Genomic DNA, 20,482 nt, shown 5'->3' with positions numbered 1-20,482 from the left:
CAGACCACACTGCCCATATTGCAGATCCAGTAAGATTTCAGCAGCCACTCCACCCACTGCTGTTCGCACGCACGAGAAAAATCTGTGCCCTAAACTTTTAAGTCTGGTAGGGCTGGAGAATGTAAGGATGAATTGTGTGAGATGGCTGAAGAGTCTTTCAGGGTAAATTGAGATATGGAGAGTAACTGATGAGGGCAAGGGCAGCTGAAACCAAGAACAAGGGACAGAGTGAAATGGAGAAGGAGGAGGTAAGTCTGATTATGCATATGTGGAAGCAGACAATGCAGCTGGAGATTATTGAGGCCATCAAAACTTGTGTGTTCATTCATAACTGTTAAAAAGGACCAGTTACGCTCAGGTAATGTTTGAAGAAGAGGGTGGCACTGATGGGCATTTCACTTGAAACTGCAAAAGGGGAACATGGAACTCCTGGGAAGGGCCACCTGGAGGGGTTATGATGACTGTGCAGTGACAATACATCCTCCTTTATCTCTGCTTGGCCTACACTAGCCAACTACCAAGCACAAAAATTGTTCTACCACAGCTTCTCTTCCTCACTTTAAAAAAATAAACAATCTGTTCAGAACAGCCTCTTTGTACTGATCTACCAAGATAGGTATGCTACTAACAAGACAGACGTATAATCCATAAGAAAAGCTTTGTACTCATTCATCTCCATCTCCAAATATGAGATGTCAAGAATAGGAATCTCTTTCTGGGATGGTGAAAGGGTAAAATCAAAGGCAAATGAAATAACCTGAAGATTAAACTGAGGATGTAGTGAAAGATGTCTCCACAAGCAAAAACGAATATTCCTTCTAGAGATGATTGGCTAGACATATAGGGATATATGTTCTGGGATGTACCAGGTTGCAGACAAATGTCAAGAGGAGATAATTTCTAGCTAAAAGATGTTCCAAACTGAGGCAAGCAGTTTTCACTGTGAGAAAGGGAGGAGAAGGGTCTCTTGCTTACCTCAAGGACTCTGGCACTCAAAGAGAGGTAATGAGAACAGGGAGAGCTCCTGCATACGAAGACAAGCCATACTTCCTAAAACATCACTGAACACACTCTGTTCTTGGCAGTCCTAAAGCTTCAGCTGTGTTGAGATCAGGCTCAGCTGCACCAGTTTGCAACAATAGCTAGCACAGATATGAAGCATATTCAGCGCTGGGACTCCATGAGGAGCACAGCCGCTTAGATGGATGCTCACATTGCAGAACGCCACACTGAGCCCTCCCGTTGCCTCCAGGAAGTTCAGTGTACAAAGCATTTTCAAAAGCTTTCATCATGATAGACCCTACAGGGAGCTGAGGAAGAAGCCTGTGGTCACACTAACCTGTGCAAGCTGGGGATCTGTGGAAATTATTATTTCTGGTATATGGAAAGGAAGCCTTCCTTTTTGCAGTGGTATTTCTGGCATGGTTACAACCTCAGAAGCAGTGGAGAGCTCCTGGCTGGAATGTTGTGGGCATCTTGATACTGGAGAGAGCAATAAAACTGGCTAAAAAGTTCTGTTTTATGTAAGAGCAAGCGCAAGTTACAGGTACCCTGCCAAGTGAAAATAAAACTGGGTTTATGGTCTTGTTTGTTTGTTGACATTGTGTAATCAGGACAAGAAAGTAAAATGGGAAGAGGGTGTGGTAGATAGGGACAGGTGAACAGAAGATTTCAGGATGTGACGGAAAGCAAGACCCTTCTCCCTCATCCTGTAATATCTAATCCATTACCCCCAAGACATGTAACCCCACCAAACCCAGTAGTTTTCCACTCCTTACTAACCCTAGAAGACCCTACCTTCTTCCTTTGACATACCAAAGTCCCCCTTGACTATTTAACCTCACGAGATAAGGTAATAAACGCCATTTGACCATCCACCACATTGGTGTCTGTGTATGTCTGTGGCCCGAGTGGCCCGGGCGAGGCTGGGCTGCCGTGCTGTCCCTTGAAACCAGGTCGCCTTGCCTTCTCATCTGAAGGCAACAAGAGGGAAAGGTTTGCTCTTTCTCAGAAAGAAACAACAGTTTTTTTGCATTGGCATTTTCCTTGATTTTGATATATGTTTCAGAACCTACAGATGTCTCCTGTCTAAATTTACAGAGTGGCTGTTAACAAAGACACTATTCTTTTCCTATTTTTATTAGGTGTCAATACTAAGAAAGAAAAATTAGTCCTTCTACTTAAAAATCAACATGCTTTTCTATTTCTTATGATGTAGGAAGTGTCAATAGTTCTCACCCCATGTCTTGATGTTCAGATTATAAGAGTCTGAGTATGAAAATGAAAAGAAAACACTCCTTTTAAAATGTTATTAAAACATTGTTAAATATCTACCTCTTAAAGTCTATAAATTCAAACAGGTTTTCTTTGGAGTCAAAGGTTAAAACATTCTTAAAATATAATGCCATAATTCAGAAATTTAGCAGAAGAATCACATTTAGATGCAATCAGAGATTTTGAGCAGTTGTTTTTCTTTGGTTTCTACTCCCATTATATTTTCATTTTTTTCTTCATATCCTTTCTGGTCTGTTTTTTAATTCCTAGTGGAGGTCAGACATTTGAGGCATCCAGTTCTGACTGATTGCCGGGGAAATAGCAATGAGGCAAAAGTGACAGCAGTGACATCATGGGAGAAACAGATGGCGAGAGCTGATGAACTTCTAAGAAACAAAGACACTTCTGCCAATAAGTGTTCCTAGAGAACAAGAAAAACAGAACTGAGAAAAACAATCCTAGTTCATAACACAAAGAGAGAATGCAGGGAAATGACTCCTTACCAGTATATTGTCTGAAAGGCAGAAGAACTAGAAATATGGATAGTTTTTTGAACTCCACTAGGCCTTTGACACAATTAAATTAAAGCAATGTTGAATACTTGTGGAGCAGATCATTCAGGGTGCAAAATCTCCCTGACACTTCCACATTATTAGGAAGGTTGTTTGGAGCAAAACCTTCATCTTTGCTCAGACATTTTTGGAAAATTTGCTTTTGGGCAACAAGACTCCCCACAACAATCCAGGGCTTTGCAGTTATGAAGAGATATTGGTGTCTTTAAAAGTCTTGTTGAGATGCTGACATTGTGTGAATAGCTAAATTTAGAAAGGAGTATGGATATAGTGACCGTCAGCCCTGCTAATAAAAAAGGAAAAAACAGTAATGTGTACCAGTGCTTATCTGTTTTCTTGTATAAAAATCATGAGGAAATGGTTGATTTGAAGAGGAGGGCATCAAGGCTTTTGAGCTTCATTCTACCACCTATCATAATATTGGCATTACAATTACTCTGTTGTGTAAATATGAGAGTATTTTGTGATTACAAGGTTGATTAAAAGCCTGCTATCTGGGGTTTCTGGTCTGCATCATCAGTGCAGGTAGTAATTGCAATGGCTACTCTTGGAGGAGTCTGCGTGTGGCCTCCTTTCATGAGACGGACAAACTGAGATCTCACTGGCAATGAGGTGCATGTCATGCTAATGAAGGCAGCTGAGTTGATACACTTTTTTCATATAAATTTAGAGACAATGAAGTATTTTACCTCACATTACTCTGGGGACATATGAGCTGGCATTATGGAAGACTGCATCTGCTCAGTGATGTCAGACAAGCAGCTCTTCCCTTGAATGAAGTTTGCTGTAAAGTCATTCTTCCTCTTGCAATTTGGTTCCATTGATGGCAGAAGAAACACTCAAACTGAAGTTGCTGTGTTGGAGGCTGAGGCTGAAGCCTGTCTGTCTTTAGGCATGTGAGCAGATACCTCAAAAAAAGACTAAAGGGTTGTGATTCCTTCATAGAAAATATTCCTCCTTCTTTGCTGTTGTTATTTGATTACATAATGGAAAACACATAGATATTACTTCATGCAGTACAAAGACCCAAAGCCCAGTGACTACTGAAGTGCCTTTCTCTTAGGCACTTTGAGGATCATACACTTTCATCTCCCTTAACTTTTGATGTTTATGTTTGAGCTTCTGCTCCAGGCAATCTTTATAGCCAATGGAGAGAGATAGGCACTTCCAGGACTTGGTTCATCTGAGCGCTTTTCAACATCTACCTTAAAATGAGATTACCCATGTCACAGAATGCCTGTTTCTTTCTGCTGACTGTTAAAAGTGTGTCTAGACGTCTAGCTCTGATGTAAATGCCAACATCTGGACAGGTTTATCCCACAAACAAAATGTCCCCTGGTAAAATCCAGAGCAATTACTATGTTTTCTTGAAAGGACAAACACCCAAATGAGGGGTGAGTGCAGAGAAGAGTAAGTCTGAAGAGAAATCCCAGAAGAAAATTATAAAGTGATCAAATTTCCACACCATTTCAAGGCCAGTAAGGATCAAAATGGATGCAGAGGCCTGGCTCATCCCTTTATCTCTGGATTTGGTGGGAAGAATTTATAGATTTCACAGGGAGGATCAAGGAGGATCTGAATGTTTTGATATGGTTTGTAGGAATGAGCTAATAAGTACTGGCCCTGTATGTAAATGAAGTTACATAGTCCTATTAGCCTAAATTCTGTGATAGTGCTCTGGCTTTAAAACATGACCTGTTATATGCAAAGAGTCTAAACATTTTGCAGGGAAAGAACAAAGAGAGGAAAAAATTAAAATAAATATAATGCTTTGATATCCTCGAGGAACACAGACCCACTGTGGCTTAGATTATTCAGTGACAACTGTACTGTTTTTCCACAATAGGAGCAAAAAAGCAATCCTAGGTGGAGTTTCACCAAAGAAGACTGCTTTTTTTTTTATCAGATCCCCCAGAACAAAGGACCCTACAGATAGCTGTTTTTCTCACATACTTGAGAATACTTGACAATTTAAAAATTTCTTTCTTTTCTACCCCCACTCTTCCATCAAACCAATAGATACTGAATCAATAGATCTCTTTACATTTGGTCTCTTAGACACTGCAGCTTTTGAGTTGCTGAACTTGACCAAGACAGCACAATTCATTTTTTTGTGTTCACTCATATGCATAAGTGCGTTTTCCTTTTATTTCCTTAAAATTTCCTTCTTGGAAATTTAAGATACATCTGTTCCTGTTGCTGCTTGTAAAGGCAATTATTATTTTGTGTGAGCAATGCCCTCTGTGTGACCACAGTACATATTTATGACTGAGTTTTCTGCTGCAATAGGGTCAGTTAAAATTCATTTAGTGCAAGGAGTAAAATGCCAGTGTGCCTAGTGGAAAATAATCCGGCAACAAATGTCCTACATGGGTGTATTCATATATGACTTGTTATAAAATACAACATAAAATATGTGAGGAAGAATGTTGCTATAATTAAAAACAAAGGACTGGAAGCAAGAATATCTGGTTTCTGCTTTTGGCTGTGTCACAGACGCTCTGTGTGACTTTGGAAGGATCACTTCTTTCTCCTGTGGGTTTTTCCCCATCTGGAAAATGGTCTAATGATACCTTCCAAAAAGGTGCTTGAGAAGCATGACTCGTTAATATTTGTAAATATCCAGGGATCAAAGGGCCTGTAGATATATAATGTAACATGTTATTATGCCGCTGTTCTTAGCCAATTTCCCCTCTCTGTAAGGATGAGTTCTTTGAATTTATTGCTTTTAACCCAGGAAAATGGCCCCATGGGACTCTGTGTTTTTATTGACTCCAGATGAAGTGTTCTCATGTTTACAAATAAAGTCATAACTTACTGACCTCCAATGCCCATCACACAAGCCCTCCCTTGTATCAGGTTCCCAGTGCTCCCTGGTGCACAGCAATAAGCAAAATGCCACATTTCTGGTGAGCAGAACCAGTTTTGTCTCCCATAGCTGGATGGGTCCTGTGGGGATAGCACAGAAGGAAATGCCCTGGGTGGGAGTTTTTAGAGTACGAAGCACAAAGCAGGCACGGGCACCTCAGCTCTGACACAAGGAGTGGTCACAGCTACAGATATTTTGCAGACCATGGCACAATGCTGTTTTAATAATGATTCGTCCTGTTTTCCCTGCTCTGGGATGCAGAGAGTTTACAGGTCTTCTTAGGAGGAAAATTGCTTCTGCAGTTGCTCTGCTGAACCAGAAGAGTCAGAAAGCAGCTCTTGCAAATTATTTTCTCTAACTGAAGAGAATATTACCAAACCAAAAGAGTCTTGGAAACACTTGAAAATAACACCAAACTTCCAGCTATTGGAGTTTGAACGAGAGTCTGAAAGTGCTGGAGTCCACTGGATAACCTGTCCAGAGAGAGATTCTGCATATTTGCAGTCAAAGTGTTTCATCAGCCCTTAAAATTTACTTCAAAATTCATTTATTGCTATTTTGTTCTTCAGTGATATCTGAAAAAGTTTTCACTTTGGTGAAATGAATGGGTAACATTTACTTACTGAATACTTATGTCTTTTGGAGGTGGATAGAAACTATGTTTTGTTTAAAATAAAATGGGTGAGCACTTCAGATGTAGCTGTATTTCTTCAAATGCACTGTATGACCCACTAGAGAAGAAAAAAGTCTGATGGCCTAAAGCCAACATTGGCTAAATTAGGGACAGAAGTTTTACCCAGAGGAAAACTGCTTTAGTTTTGGGTAATTTTTCAAAAAATTATTATTCAAAAATGTTGGCTTCATGGGAATAAGAGGTTGCAGGAGAGGCCAGAGCTGGCCACTTTGAGCAGGAAATTATTAACAATGCTTATCTTCTGGAATTTGAGTAGATTTGGTTGGTGATCTTTATAGAACAATATTTATCTTTCCCTGGTGGACTTTCTCTTTGTCTCCACCAGCTATCAGAATTTTAACCTGACATTCTGCTTGAGTGGTTCTTGCAACTGTGAGCCAAGGGACCCAAGGAGCAAGGACAATAGAATTATGGTTAAGCTTGGCAAATTGTGAGGACTTTTTTTTAAAGGTTGGATAGTAATTACTGGAGATTGGGGTTTGTGATTACTCATGGACCTTCAGTCCCCTCTCCCTTGCCTGTACAGAGCTGCAAGTAATAGCATGGAGTGAGACATTTTTTTATATGCTGTAATGTGAGTTAAGATTTCAGCATGTTTTTTTCCCTTCTCCTGTTCTGTGTTTATGAAGGAGAGTAGAAATACTTTGGAGATCTTCTGATATTCAAAACTTTCTCATTCAAATTCATGTCTTCCTCAACCTCTCAACTGCCTTAGGCAAAATTTCTCATTTTCTTTTCTTCCTATACCACCTTATCTGTCCTTCCTCACTCATAAATACCCTAGAATCTATATGTTTATATGGCTATTTTTTCTTACACTATCTCAAGCTATTCCTGCTGCATATGCAATAGTAAGCAATAACACACACTGGTGGTATTTTTTACTCTTTGCATATAAATGTGCCTAGTCCCAGTTGTTGGGAAAAGTTGCTCTTCACTTTCCTGCTTGAAAACTGGTAGTGTTTTGTGGGTTAACGGTGTGGGAAATGTCCTACCACAGAGGAAATCGTCCTGGATTCCTTACCAGATAGGCCAGAGGTATGCTAAAAGTTTAACCTATTGCTGGTGGGGCTATTCTGTCCCTTTTACAGCAAGGTCTGTGCTCCCTTACTGTTTTATTCAGAGTGGTTTTGTGGTGCTGTGCAGTCCACAGACCAGGTCAGACAGTGGCCTGTTGTGTTGGTAGGCATATCAGGATCCTTTTGTGCCAAAGCCTGAGATGCATTTTTCCACATGAACCAAATTCTGAAAGAGAGAGTAGGCTGGGGTTAGAGGGGGAACTTCAGCAAGAGTTACAGTCTTATTTTTGCAAAAAGATATTGCCAGAGAGATGGGGTTATCCCATGGGTTTCTTAAGCCTCAACTTTCTCCAACTGGAGTAATAATCCTGTTTTTCATCTTTGGAGTTTAGCAGCTTTGCCACAAAGTTCTCCATACACAAAGAAAATGCTCAGAGTAGCTTCAGTGTGCCCAGGACTTCTAATGGCCTGATGGGATCTGGGGACTACAAGAAATATGAGGTGCAAGGCCAGTTGCATTTCACTCTGGAATTTTTCTATCTTCTCGCAGCTAGAATACATTCCCTGGAAAGCTCAACTAACATGCTCCTCCATTAAGCTGCATGTTAATTATTACCAGCTATCTCAGAAATGGAAATCTTGACTCATTTTTCTCCTTAATTCCTATCTTCAGCAGAAAAGTCCTTTCTTCAGAGGATGGCTGTCAGGAGGGGGCAGACCATTCCTTTGAGTCCTCTATTTTGCTTAGGAATAACAACAACAATGCTAATAAGTTAATTTTTATCATTCTCTTTCTGCTGGGGTTATGACCATCCTGTCAGGGGGCACAGGTAATGGGATTGCACTTCCAGCTATGAGTGATGCAAGGGGTGTTAATGATACTCCTGTTCACACACCTGCCCAATGGGCCTCCTTTGGTGCTGTCAAGTCTTTCCTATGGTGGCATTTGGGGGCAGAGACTTCTTTGGCTCAGGTGCCTGTATTTTCACGGGCATTTTTAATTTGCAGCATCAGCTGAAAAGAGGCACTCCTTATTGTTCCCCTCATCCAGGCTGAACCTCATGCCCTGTGGGTGAGGGATATTTAATCCCACATACCCCCTGTTGGAACTCAAAATGTCTCTCAGACATTTTTAGAGGTTCCAGGCCTTGGTCAGAAGCATTTTAGACCCTGGCATGCAGCTGGAAACAGCTGTGATTTTGAGTTTGAGCCATGGAATGAGTTACCAACTTTGAAGGTGGAACAAGCAGTCACAAAGGGTTAGATAGTATAGTAGAAGTAGTTACAAAGTAGAGGGGAAAATTTTTTAGTATTGTACAGGGGGGTTTTAGCACCTGTACAGGGGGGTTTGTACTTTGTACATGGGGGTCAGAAGTTCTAAGATGGAGGAAAGTGGGCTGATCCTGTTCTTCCTCCATCTTCTTCCTTGCCTCCATGTTCTTGGTGATGCTGGCTGGCACTTATGGATTGGTTTAGAGTAGAAAAGCACCTTTTAACATAGGTAGTAGGTATTGGGGAAAAACTGTAAACGTGTATCACATAATGTACCATATAAAAGATAGCAGCAGCCCTGGGCAGGGAGAGAAGAAGACAGCAGACAGAGAGGGTGTCAGAGGTGTGTGCGCCTCTGCCTGAGCTGCTGAGCAAACCGCAGTAGCCAGAGAAGACAATCTTCTAGATAGCTTGCAATAAACTGCCTTGAGACCAAACAACAAGAGGCTGTGGAGTTTTTCTTTGGAAGCACGGGTTGGAGGAGAGCCTTTACCACCGCACGGAACCCCTGAACCAGGCCGGGGGTTCCGGCAACCCCCAAGGCATTGGAGTCGGTGTCGGTGCGATCTTCACCCTCAGGATGCGGAGCAGAGGGCGATGGAGCCCGAGGTGGGGCGCCCGGCGACCGGCAGGGGGCAGTGTGGGCAGCACCAGCAGCCGGGCGCTGCCTCCTCGGGAAAGCTGCCGGCCCTCCAAAAACCCCGCGGGGCACGACACGGGAGCCCGTGCCCGGGGCCCTTCCCCGCTCTCCATAACGCTGGAGTATAACGTGGGCGAGTTGATAGTCCCGGGAGTTGCTTTCCCTGCTCAGAAGTTGCCTTTAGCCGCCCCCAAGCTGCCCGTGACTCAAGTCTGAGTTCACAGCTGCTCGCTGTAGCTGAAGAGAGACGCGGGCGTCTTCCCAGGTGTCTGGAGGGTCTTCTTCCACAGACATCTCTTGGGATTGAGCAGCAGGAGTAGGGTTGGAGGAATGTGAAGACTTGGGGACACCAGGACAGGAATGGAGTGATGGGGAGCCACGAGTGACCTGTGAGAGTCTGTACATTGTGGAAAGCAAGAGGGAAGGCGATGAAGCAGACTGCTGCTTCTGGAGACAACAGTGAAGAAGGAAAAGATGCTGTCAGGAAGGGAATTGCTACTGGGTGCGGAGAAACAGCACTGACTGTCCAGCAGGTAGGTGTGAATCCCTATTGCAATCAGAGCAAGCCACAAATACAGACACAGAATACAACTTCTATAATAAATCAAGAAGCATAGATCAGAAGGGACTGGGATGACCATCTCAGCTGATTTGTATAACACCTGACAAAAAAACTTACTGAGTTTGTTCCCATCATTTATGGAGAAACATGCTCTTTTCTAGAAAGCTGTCTAGAAAGATGTCCAGTTTTCAGAAAATTCACCAGAGCTTCTTGTAATTTTCTTCAGTTGTAATTTTTGCCTCATTTCTAATCTCCAAGATTTCCTCACATTGTCTCCTCCCATTGGCTCTTTCAATATTTGTAATGGCTAAACCAAGGACAGCCTTGTTGTACTCCTGTCTCCAGTAGAAAACCCTTATATGGCATTACCAAATCACCCATGACCTTCTCTTTCATCCAAAAACAGGCGACATCATGGCAACCCTTCTCCATGGCATCTTTTTCAGTGCTGCAGTCATCCTCTGGCTCTTCTCAACACCCTCCCAACTCCTCCCTGCCCATGCAGTGATTCCAGCAGCTGTTTTCTTGGTGCTAAAGGCTGGCAACCTCCCTTTTCCTGTTTGATAGTTCCTGTTTTGCAGCACAGGATCTTATTACTCTTGACACTGTATTTCACTCTGGCAGATACTTCCATGATTTCCAATTCCTCTTCAGATTTCTGGCTTGCTTGGGTAGGGGTAGAAATCCCTTTCTGGTAGGAGGACTCCTTTTTGCTACGGCTGAGTCGTACATTTCTGTGTTAAAATACATTATGTTTCCATGAGCCCATGCAATTTGTATTGTTCTGCACCAAAGACATCCTCTTCACCACTTAATAATTCCATCTTTGCACTATGTGCAGACTTGAATAGGAATAATTTTGTACACATTTTTGTGTTGGATTTGAATGAGCTGGGCCAAAAGCACCAACTATCAGTGATTCTTCTCTTACAGTAGCACTTCCCAAGACCTACTAGTTATCCAGTTTTTAATCCTTTTGATAAGATCCATGCATATTTTCTATCATTCTATGGCATGAACTAAAATGGCCTGAAGAAGTTAAATGAATTATATTGACACTTTTACCTCTATCAAACAAACTTGTAATCTCGCTGATAAAAGCTGTCATTATACCAAGTTGGTCAATTTTCTGTGTATCTAGACTCACTGATACAAAGTATACTATCCCCTTGAATTAGTTCTCCCTAACTGAAAAGCTAAGGAATGGAGGCTTCACCAGGTCTCTGGATATATGGCTGCGGTGCCACCCCCCATTCCTGTTTAATTCATGGTAATATTGGTACAGTGCCACCTTATTTCTAGGAATATGAAATCTGTTTTCCTAAACTTATCAAAGCCCCTCAGAACATTCTCCCAGCACACTTTTTAGTGCTTTATAAATTGTGATTTTTGTGTGTGTTCAATCTAAATCACTGCCTTCAGGTTCTTTTGCTTCTGTTATATTTGTAAAAAGCTCCACAGTCTCTTTTGGGAAGAAAATATATGTCATCACTGTCCAAACACTACAACAACCACATTTGTTGGCTACAGCTGTTCCCTGTATCACTATAAGATAATTATTTCACCAGTAGTACCCCTAAGTAACTGTCTAGAACTAGTTTTTATATCCTTTGGTTTTGCGCTGCTTAAAAAAAGCAGTCTTACTGCCTTAAAATCTCCTATTCACAGATTCCTTCTTGTGCTTTTGTTCCCCATGTCAATTTTGTACAGTTGCAATCAATTAAATGACATTAATTATTGCTACTAGTTTCTCTCTTCCCCCCATATCTACATATACACAAATCCATACAGAGACCAATATCTACATATTTATTTTGCTTTATTTTCCCTCCAAATCACCATTATTTTTCAATTATGATATTTCAGCACCAATAAAAATATTCAATTTCCTAACTATTCCACTTTTTTTCTGTTTGTGGTTCACTCCCATCTCATTTAGCTCAATGCTGAACTGTTTTCCACTTTGAAAACTGGCCTTTTTAAACCTTCAGGTTTGTATATGAGTAGTTTGGACTTTATTCTGTTTGCCTGTAACAAATCACATTGAGTCACACTTGTTTCAGTCTTGACTAATCAATAATTAATTTTCAGTTCTGTAGTTACTAGTCTTGCTCTAGAGCAGAATACTAATAAAGAATGAATGTCCTCCAGAGGAAAGTGTTTTGTAAGGTCCATCCTGATCCTTTCTACTCTACTCTGCCTCTGTTCTGCCAGCAGAGATGTGTGCAACTCTTGTGGGGTCACCTTCCATGTTCTCCTAGACATGAGCAGTGGTGGTCAGAGTAAAATATGTACCAGTCTTCTGGGATGTAGCTGACTTTTTTGGTCTTAATCCTGCAGTGCTTTGCAGCTGGACATGCTTTGGTGCCTTCAGGACAGAAGCAGCCAGCAATAAACCACCCTGGATAGTGTTTTCCTGTTTGCCAGCAGGCGTCTGTCCCTAAAGTGTCTACAATGACAGAGCACAGTACATCTTCTTAAAGGAGGCACAGAGGTGCTGTGCTTGGGTGCCTCCAACAGTGTGCAGGAACATCCATGTGGCCCACATCCTGATTCTCTTCTGGTTACTGCTTCCTAGGGAGGAGATCACTCCTGCACCATGAGCCTGCCTTACTGATGATCCATCCCATCAGAGGCCTTCATTCACCGAGATGTCCAGAGCTGGGATGCCAGGAGAGCAGTACCAGCATGATCCTCTCAGTCCTCCCCTTGCCGGAATGAGTCTTGGGCGTGGGAGAACAGACCCAATAGCTGCTCTCTGAAGCACATGTGCAGGTTGTTGGAGAAAAATGCAGTCAGCTCAGCAGCTGCTTAATGAATTTTGACTTGTACTAATTTGCCAAACTTTTGACTGGATGAAATTGGCACTGGCTGATGCGGTTTTTTCATTTACACTGCTCAGTCTGGAACAAAATGAAAGGCAACTGCTTTTGACTGAAACCTGGCATGAGCCCCCTGCCACCAGCCTCAGCTCTCTGTCATACAAGATGCTGTCCAGCAGTGTGACCAGTTTCCACGTGGTCTGCATCTGGGTCAAGAATGCATGTTATTAAAGAAGGCAACTCCCTTGGCAACCACTTCATTCTTCAAGGTGGTAGCCCTTGGGCTTCTCAGTGTCTCTTATTGCACCAAAGGTGCTGTTACATAGTGAACTGAAAGGTTGTCCTCTTTCCATGGAATTCTCTAGGCACCATCCCTTGGGTGAAGAACTACAAACCTTCTATCAGCACCTCCTTTAGCAAGCTCTGCATCATCCTCACATCATGCACTCTGCCCAGCCCAGTCTTGTGTGCTCAGACCTCTCTTCAGCCCCAGAAAGGGCAGGAACAAGGGTACATGCACAGCAGGTATGTCCAACAGTGAAAGAACTAAATACAGAAGAAGTAAGTTATTTCTCTTAAAGAATTCACCTCTTCCCCTCAAGGACTTTAAAGCCACCTTCCTCTCAAGCAGAAAAGGCCAGCTCAATCACAGGCCCAAACAGTACTTCAGCAGAGATTTGAAGCAGGAGCCATTCACCACTGCAGGGTCCTTCTGCTGAGAACCATGAAAGATCAAAGCAAACTCCCCAAGTGAAATGCAGTGAAATGCAAAGAGGAGAGTGAGCAGATGTGTCAGAGACAGGACTGCTGGTCTCCAAAGCCAGGCTACCTAGCTGGGCATGGTGCTTCATGAAATACACTTATTCTTGCATTGAGTTTCCTGCCTGGTTTCGTTTGCTTAACTATTTGTTCTCACAGATAGATAGCATTGGTTTGTGCAATCATTTTCTTTGAAAACAGAATTCAGCTCATGTTATTTCACCTAACTGGGCTGATGTTGAGTAAAGCAAAAGTTGTTTTGCTGACAGCCCTGGTCCCCAGCCAATGACTGTACATGGGATGTTGCTTCAGAGAACAGTTGTCTTGTCCCAGTGTCAGGTGTGTCCTGGGGCCCCAGAACAGCACTGTGCATGGCACTGGGAGGCATAAAAATGAACCTTACCAAAACTAATGGCACACAACTCCAGCTGTGGCATAAATATATTTTGAATGAGCAGGATGGGTTTTTGCCATCCAAACTTCAGGGTCGTGAGCATTAAAAAGTAAAGGGATTTAAATATTTATTTAGTTCAGGGTCGAGAAGGTGTTTTGGGGCTTTTGCAACTTTTTAGAGTATAAATGAGAAAAGGAGATGGAAAAAAATGGCATGCTGCTGTTTCTAAAGAGTGAGGGAAACTTTATTCTAACTGACCTGCTTCTCTTGTGTGGGCAAGCTGTTTGGCTCGCACATGGGCTCTCCACATATAAATGCATTCCTGTAAGATCTCTTTTATGAGTCATTTGCAGCGAAGACAAACTGTTAGGTGCTTCATAGCAAATGGTTTTGGAGCAAGGACTATGGATTTTCCTTTCCTAGGGAAGTGGCTAGTTCTTTCATGACTGCTGCTGCCTCACACTGCAATGACAAGAGAGCACTGCCCTGCGCAGGTTTGGAGCACTGGCCTGATGGTCCTGTTCTGTCCTGCAACACAAATACAGATGGATGCTTGTCCACCCACAACTCAACTCTTGTGAAATGTCCAGGAAGGGGAGAGGATAAACCTGCACTGTGTTTTCAGCTACCAGGATAGAGACAATATTTTAGATTCACTGGTGATTTACAAACTCATATCCCTTTGTCTGTCCATTGGCCCTTAAAAGCGTTAATATTGTATATTTGGGAATACAGATAATATTGAACTTCTCCATCAAACTATAGCTGTCAAAAGCTATGCTCTTTGACCTATAGTTTAGTTCCAGAAAAAACACTTCTTTTCAGATGAGCAGAAAATAAACTGGAAATGACAAAACTGATCATGTGTTTGAACTTAATTTTGTTGATGGATGGCATTTGTACAAGTAGCTGTCTAGTAGCTTGTTTTAAATCATTTGGGCTTTTAATATTGACCTTTCTGTGAATTAGTAACATTAGAAAACCTATTACCCAATTCAGATTTTGCCACTCTTCTTCAAAAGTAGTTTTATTTATGAATATCCTACTTGTAAGAAAGAAGGCCTTTCTGACATCTCAGGCATTCTAAGCCTTGGCCACATTTTGTCCTACTGGTGTAAGTGAAGTTTTCCCAGAACTGACAGAAGTGAACTGTTGTCTCAAGTTAAAGCTGTTTTGGACCAAAGTTCCTTCCTCCAAGATTTGGCTTCAGAACTCAGTTTTGAAATGCTAAGAGGAAAAAAGAATTTGGGAAATTATAATTAGCAAGGAGGAGGCCGATGAGTTTGCCCATGGACGAGGAAGGTTCTCTCTCAGCTTCTATTCTCAAGAAATGCTGTACATTTCAGTTCCAGAGCCGAGAAGAGCTCCCTCAGGAGACTGAGACCTGGAGAATTTAGGAGACTTGAACACACTATTTGCCCTTATTTTGATTTGCAATTAGTTGGGGTACTGCCCAACCTTTTTTGGGGTGTGAAGGTGTGTTTCTGGGCAGACAGCCACCAAGGTGTGTGGGCATCTGTGGAGTCTAAAGACAGAAGGAATTTAAGAAAACTCCCCTGCTTTGACCAACCCAACATGCTTTCATGAAATTGCTCATTGAACTGTATTCAATATGCTCTATTTAAGATCCTCACAAAACTGAAATACAATCTTGTGTAAACTGCAATTGAAAAGAGTTACAAAATTTCCATTTATCCAAAACAATTTGTATGGTCTGTTATTTTTAAAAAATTGGATGTGTTTTGAGTATGGAGCCAGACACTAATATACCTCTGAGATGGAAGCCTTGCAACTGTATATATGGTTTGTGGTTTACACATCAGATAATAATCTAGCATAAGTATGACAATTTAACTGTCATCCAGCTGCAGATTTTATTGGAGCATCCTTTGGTTGGGGTTTTTAGCCCACACAATTGAGTAGGCAGGATTTCCTGAAGAGATCAGGTCCCAAGTCCTTTGGGGAGGTGAAGCTGGGATGATCACAAGTTACTTGTGGGAAAGGGGGTGGGAGGAAGAAGTGGTGCAAGGAGGTCTACAGTCACCTCTGGAGAAGTGGCATTTGGGGAGGTTCCTTACCTCAGACCCTAATTACTGGGGAAGAGGTACAAGTATTCTTTTGGTACATATACATATACATTTCACATCCCTCTGCTACCCTGGGAAATCACAAATAGCCAGTAGCTGCTCTTGGGCTTTTCACTCCAGGGAAGTTATACCACCCATCCCCACATGCGCCCCATTTTTCATTGTAGAGAAGCTTTTGGGTCTCCTGGAGCAAATGAGAGGAGGTTGGGTCAGTACTTGTTGCCTGTGTGGCAGGCCTTCTGTGGCTTCTTCCTTCTAGGGGAACACTGGTGAGTGAGTGACCAGAGAAAAGACATGACTGGTGGCAAGGTGTGCACGTGATCCTGTCCCCATATCCCCAGAATTTATTCTGACTGTCTGATCTATGGGCAGGAGGGAGTTCTTTCTGGATCAGACAGACACCACTGGTTGGTGTTTGCTACCTTTCTCCTTGGTGCTAGTTGTGGTGATAGTTGTGTGGGGCACTGGTGCAAACCACAGCCTGTCACTGCCAGGACTTTGGAGAGAGCCTTGCCCTCTTCCCTTTCTGTGGTGTTATGTTTGTGGTATTTGGTGTTTGCTACATCTCTGAAGTGTGGTGAGAGGTGCTGGGGGGACTTCGAGGCCTATGGAATGCAGAAGAGGTGCTTTGTGAGTTCCCCTGGATTGAAGTCCTGTTTGATTGTCTTTGCAGAGGACTGCATGTGCAGAGGACTGTCCAACTTCTGTGTCTCTGTACTCATTTGGTGCCTCACAGAGGTTGTTCTGATTTGATTGTTGAATAGATTTATTTATTGTTCAAGTCAATATTGCTAAATGCCACTTGATTTGCAAGGGAGGGATAGGCATACTTTAGTTTTATTTTTGTTTGGTAGTTACCAAAATGTCGAAATCTGAGATCAAGCCATATCTCCTTCAGCAAGCAACATGTGTCTAGCACCTGGGACAAACATCAAGTGATCAACCTCAGACAATAGAACATTTTCCTGAAATTAGCATTTGGTTCTTAGACCCATAGCCATTAATAACACCCACTCCTTATGCTCAGAATGCAAAATATGAGCTCCAGGAGAAATGATAATAAATGAGTCCAAATGAATTCTCCCCTACAGAAAATGATTTAATAAGTAAGGCTGCCCCATCAGATACTTCTCCAGGGAATGTGATGTAAGTGTAAGGTGAAGTACTATCACAAAAACTGTGTGTGCATACTCCTACCACATCTATTAGCCAGGGAAATATAAGTCAGGGTCAAGATGATCATACCCTTAAGCTGACATTACATATCATTTTGGCAGGAAGAACTGTTTCGTGTTTCTTGATCTCTCTGTAGATGTTAAAACAATCCTGCTGATGGTTGAGGACCTGTCCTGATACCTCCACTCACCTGGAACTGCCTCTGCTGCTTACTGCAGAAGGATGATACAAAGATCCAGACAAAGAGTAAGGAAAGGGATGCAACTCCTTATAATATGATGTGATTATTGACTATGGGAAAGTGTCCGGGGAACGAAAACAACACAGAAGGACAAAATGAGTGATGGTGCTGTGCATTCATGAACATTTTTCTCTCTTTCCAGAAGCTCAAGATCTTTGGGAAACTCCTGAGTGACAGAGGTAAGTGAAACTGCCAGTGGGTGGTGCATGGGCATCTCTAATCCTTGCAGATCCGAGCTGAGCACTGCTCTTACCCATCGCATGTATTCTATTTACATCACAGCAGAGGGAGCGTTGGCAAAGCATCTCAGAGGAGCAACCTTTTGTAATACCTACAGCTGCAACCGACACAGAAATAATCACAATAATAAGACTCACATAGTTAATTGATTGACCATTTTGCGACCATTGTAGCCAGTTTGGCCATAGCTGGGTTACTGCATCTTGTGTCCCCATGATTTCTTACAGGGGAAGAAACACCTGAAATACCTCAGGATATTTAGGATCTGTTCCCCTGGCTGCTTCTCTCAACAGTTCACTCCATTCTGGACTTTTTTAATATCTGCTAGAAGGCCATACCAATACGTTGATTTTTCTTGTGCTGTCCTCCATGCTCTGTGCTAAGGGACTATATTTGAAATCAGTGAGTGAGCTCTGAGTTAAGAAATAGCTCTGGCACTAAAATGCTTAAAATTCCTCTTTGTTTCTCTGACTTCTCTCCTAATTTGGATTATCCCCCCCAGACTTGCCCACAAGATGGAATACTAAGAAAATATTGTTTTGTTTAATTTATTTTTTGATGTCCACATTTCTCACATTTCCTCTTCCAATTTCAAAGTGAGTCTGAGCTCCTCCACTAACATTGCTTCAGCTGTTATTTTGGGGATCTGAGAGAGGGGATTAAAAATAAACGAAGTGCGGGTAATGCGTTTCTTGTCACAGATTCTCTTAGGCAAGTCAGTAAGAAGTTATCGGCATTCGTTTCTTTTCGGGTTAAACAGAGGGATTAGATGAAGGGTATTACTTAACACAGGTCAAGGTATTAAAATATGGATGCCTAAATTTAGGCTCCTAATTTTGTATATTGAACCCCTAAATAAGGCTTGATCTTATGCTCTTTGAAGTCAATGCCAAAGCATTGACTGAGTTCAATCTGCAAGATGAAGTCCTAAATTATTCTTAAAAGTTCTCAGCATCTCACAGCTCCAAATAAGTCATTACCCTGCCTCTGCTAATCACATGTCTTTCCTTAAGTTCCTAAACATGGGGATCATGCTTTTAGGTATTCCGTATTTAAAGTCCTGCCTGTGGATGCTTTCTGTCTCAGGAGCCATAGACATGGGAACGTAAAAAGGCTAATAAAGAAGCATAGCTGGGACACAGATCTGCTTTTTTGGTGAGCAGTGCTTAGCTCAAACACTGAAGATTCTATAGCACTGTCAGTATTTATTATGGTGTAAAGTTAACATAGAAGGCACATGAATGTCCTTGCTGGTGCCAGAATTCAGCCAGTACATGACCATTTGCACAAACTTCGCATACACTGCTCTCCTGGTAACAGGATGTTGGCAGATCACAGATACAGATGAAATATAAAACGAGATAAGCAATCCTGTGGTGGTAATTTTAGAAGCTGGGTTCTGTACATTATTTACAGTACATTGTAGCTTTACAGGGATAAGGCTGCCCCTTCCCACTCATGGATTTAATGTCTTCTGTGAGGTTTCTGTGGGGGACTTCCCTCAAAGCAGCAGCTGGAGGGATCTTGTCCATCCAGAGGAGTGTTAGACTTGGAAGTTATTTGCAGTAGAGCTACTTTCATTCATAGAACATTCATCTAGCACAAGGAGAAAAGGCACCTAAGACCTTCCACCAAATAAAAGGATTGAGTGAGTTAATCTGCTTGCTGCTGGTCTGAAGTGCAGAGGCCTGGCATAAAGACGGAACTGTTCACAGTGAACTGGGACAGAGTCAAAGTGGTTCCTGCCTCTGGGAAATTTAAATTTGCTTTACCTTCGGTTAATGAAACATCCCCTCTTTTTCCTGGGGGAGGTTGAATTCTCCCTGTCTCTTGGAAGGCACTTTTGGCAATTTTATCCTGAATATGGGGAACTCTGGTTATTTTGGATGAGTATTTGTTTCTTCAGAAACCCTCTGCAACAATTTGTAAAAAAAATTACAGAAAAAGCAAAGGAAAAGGGATTATTTTGCAGTGTTTGAATAACACCCACCACTCCACTGTAGGAACATGATCCTTGAGGAAAAAGGGTTTATACTCTCCTTCAGGCTTTCAATTGGGCTGGATTTCTATCCTTGCCCAGATGGAAGGCTGTGGGTACAAGGGGTGTGGGGGTCTGACCTGTAGCTGGGGCAGTGGAGGGGCCAGATGGGAGCTGCTCCTTGCTCAGACAGACCTGTCACTCATCTCCCAGCCTTCCTCAGGATCAGTGTGACCAGGGCAACATCCCCACATACTGCACCAAGGGGTGGCACAAAATATTTGAAAATTAAACAAAGAGACAAACAGCTCCAAGATCTACTGAAAGCAAAGATTTTTTTTTTTTTTTTTTTTTTTGGGGGGGGGGGTGAGGGGGTGGGGGGGGTGGGGTTGCTTCATGTGTTTCTCTCAGCCAGCAGGTGCCTCTATAGAGCCAATGTTTTACCTGTATCACGATGAGTCCGTGGCACAGCATTGAAATACCTGCTTTTAAATGACAATATAGCCTTTTCTTTCTTCTGTGTCTTTTCCCCCTACCCTTTCCTCAAGCCCATAGTGAGCCCGGGGATCTGCCAGTCTGGACTTCCACTCCATCTGCCGCATGAGGTCCTCGGAGGATGAAAGCAGGAGAAAGATGTATGTTGACACACACATATTGTTACTATGTATGCCGTATGAAGAAATATTCTGTGTGACAGGAACCAAGTAGCTCAGATGGGGAATGCCTGCACCAAACACAGCGAGACAAGGCTGCTTCCTTGCCCTTCCAATACCTCCTCAGAAAGCACGGTGGGGTTTGTCTGGCAGAACCTCCACTCCGTTAGTATGACACCCGGGCAGCACTCAGCCAGCACAGGCAGGCCCCGGAGGCACAGGAGAATACC

Source organism: Lonchura striata, chromosome 3 (genome assembly GCF_046129695.1).
Source record: "Lonchura striata isolate bLonStr1 chromosome 3, bLonStr1.mat, whole genome shotgun sequence".
NCBI classification, from domain to species: domain Eukaryota; kingdom Metazoa; phylum Chordata; class Aves; order Passeriformes; family Estrildidae; genus Lonchura; species Lonchura striata.
The sequence above is the reverse complement of the archived record's forward strand: the minus strand, read 5'-3'. Positions refer to the sequence as shown.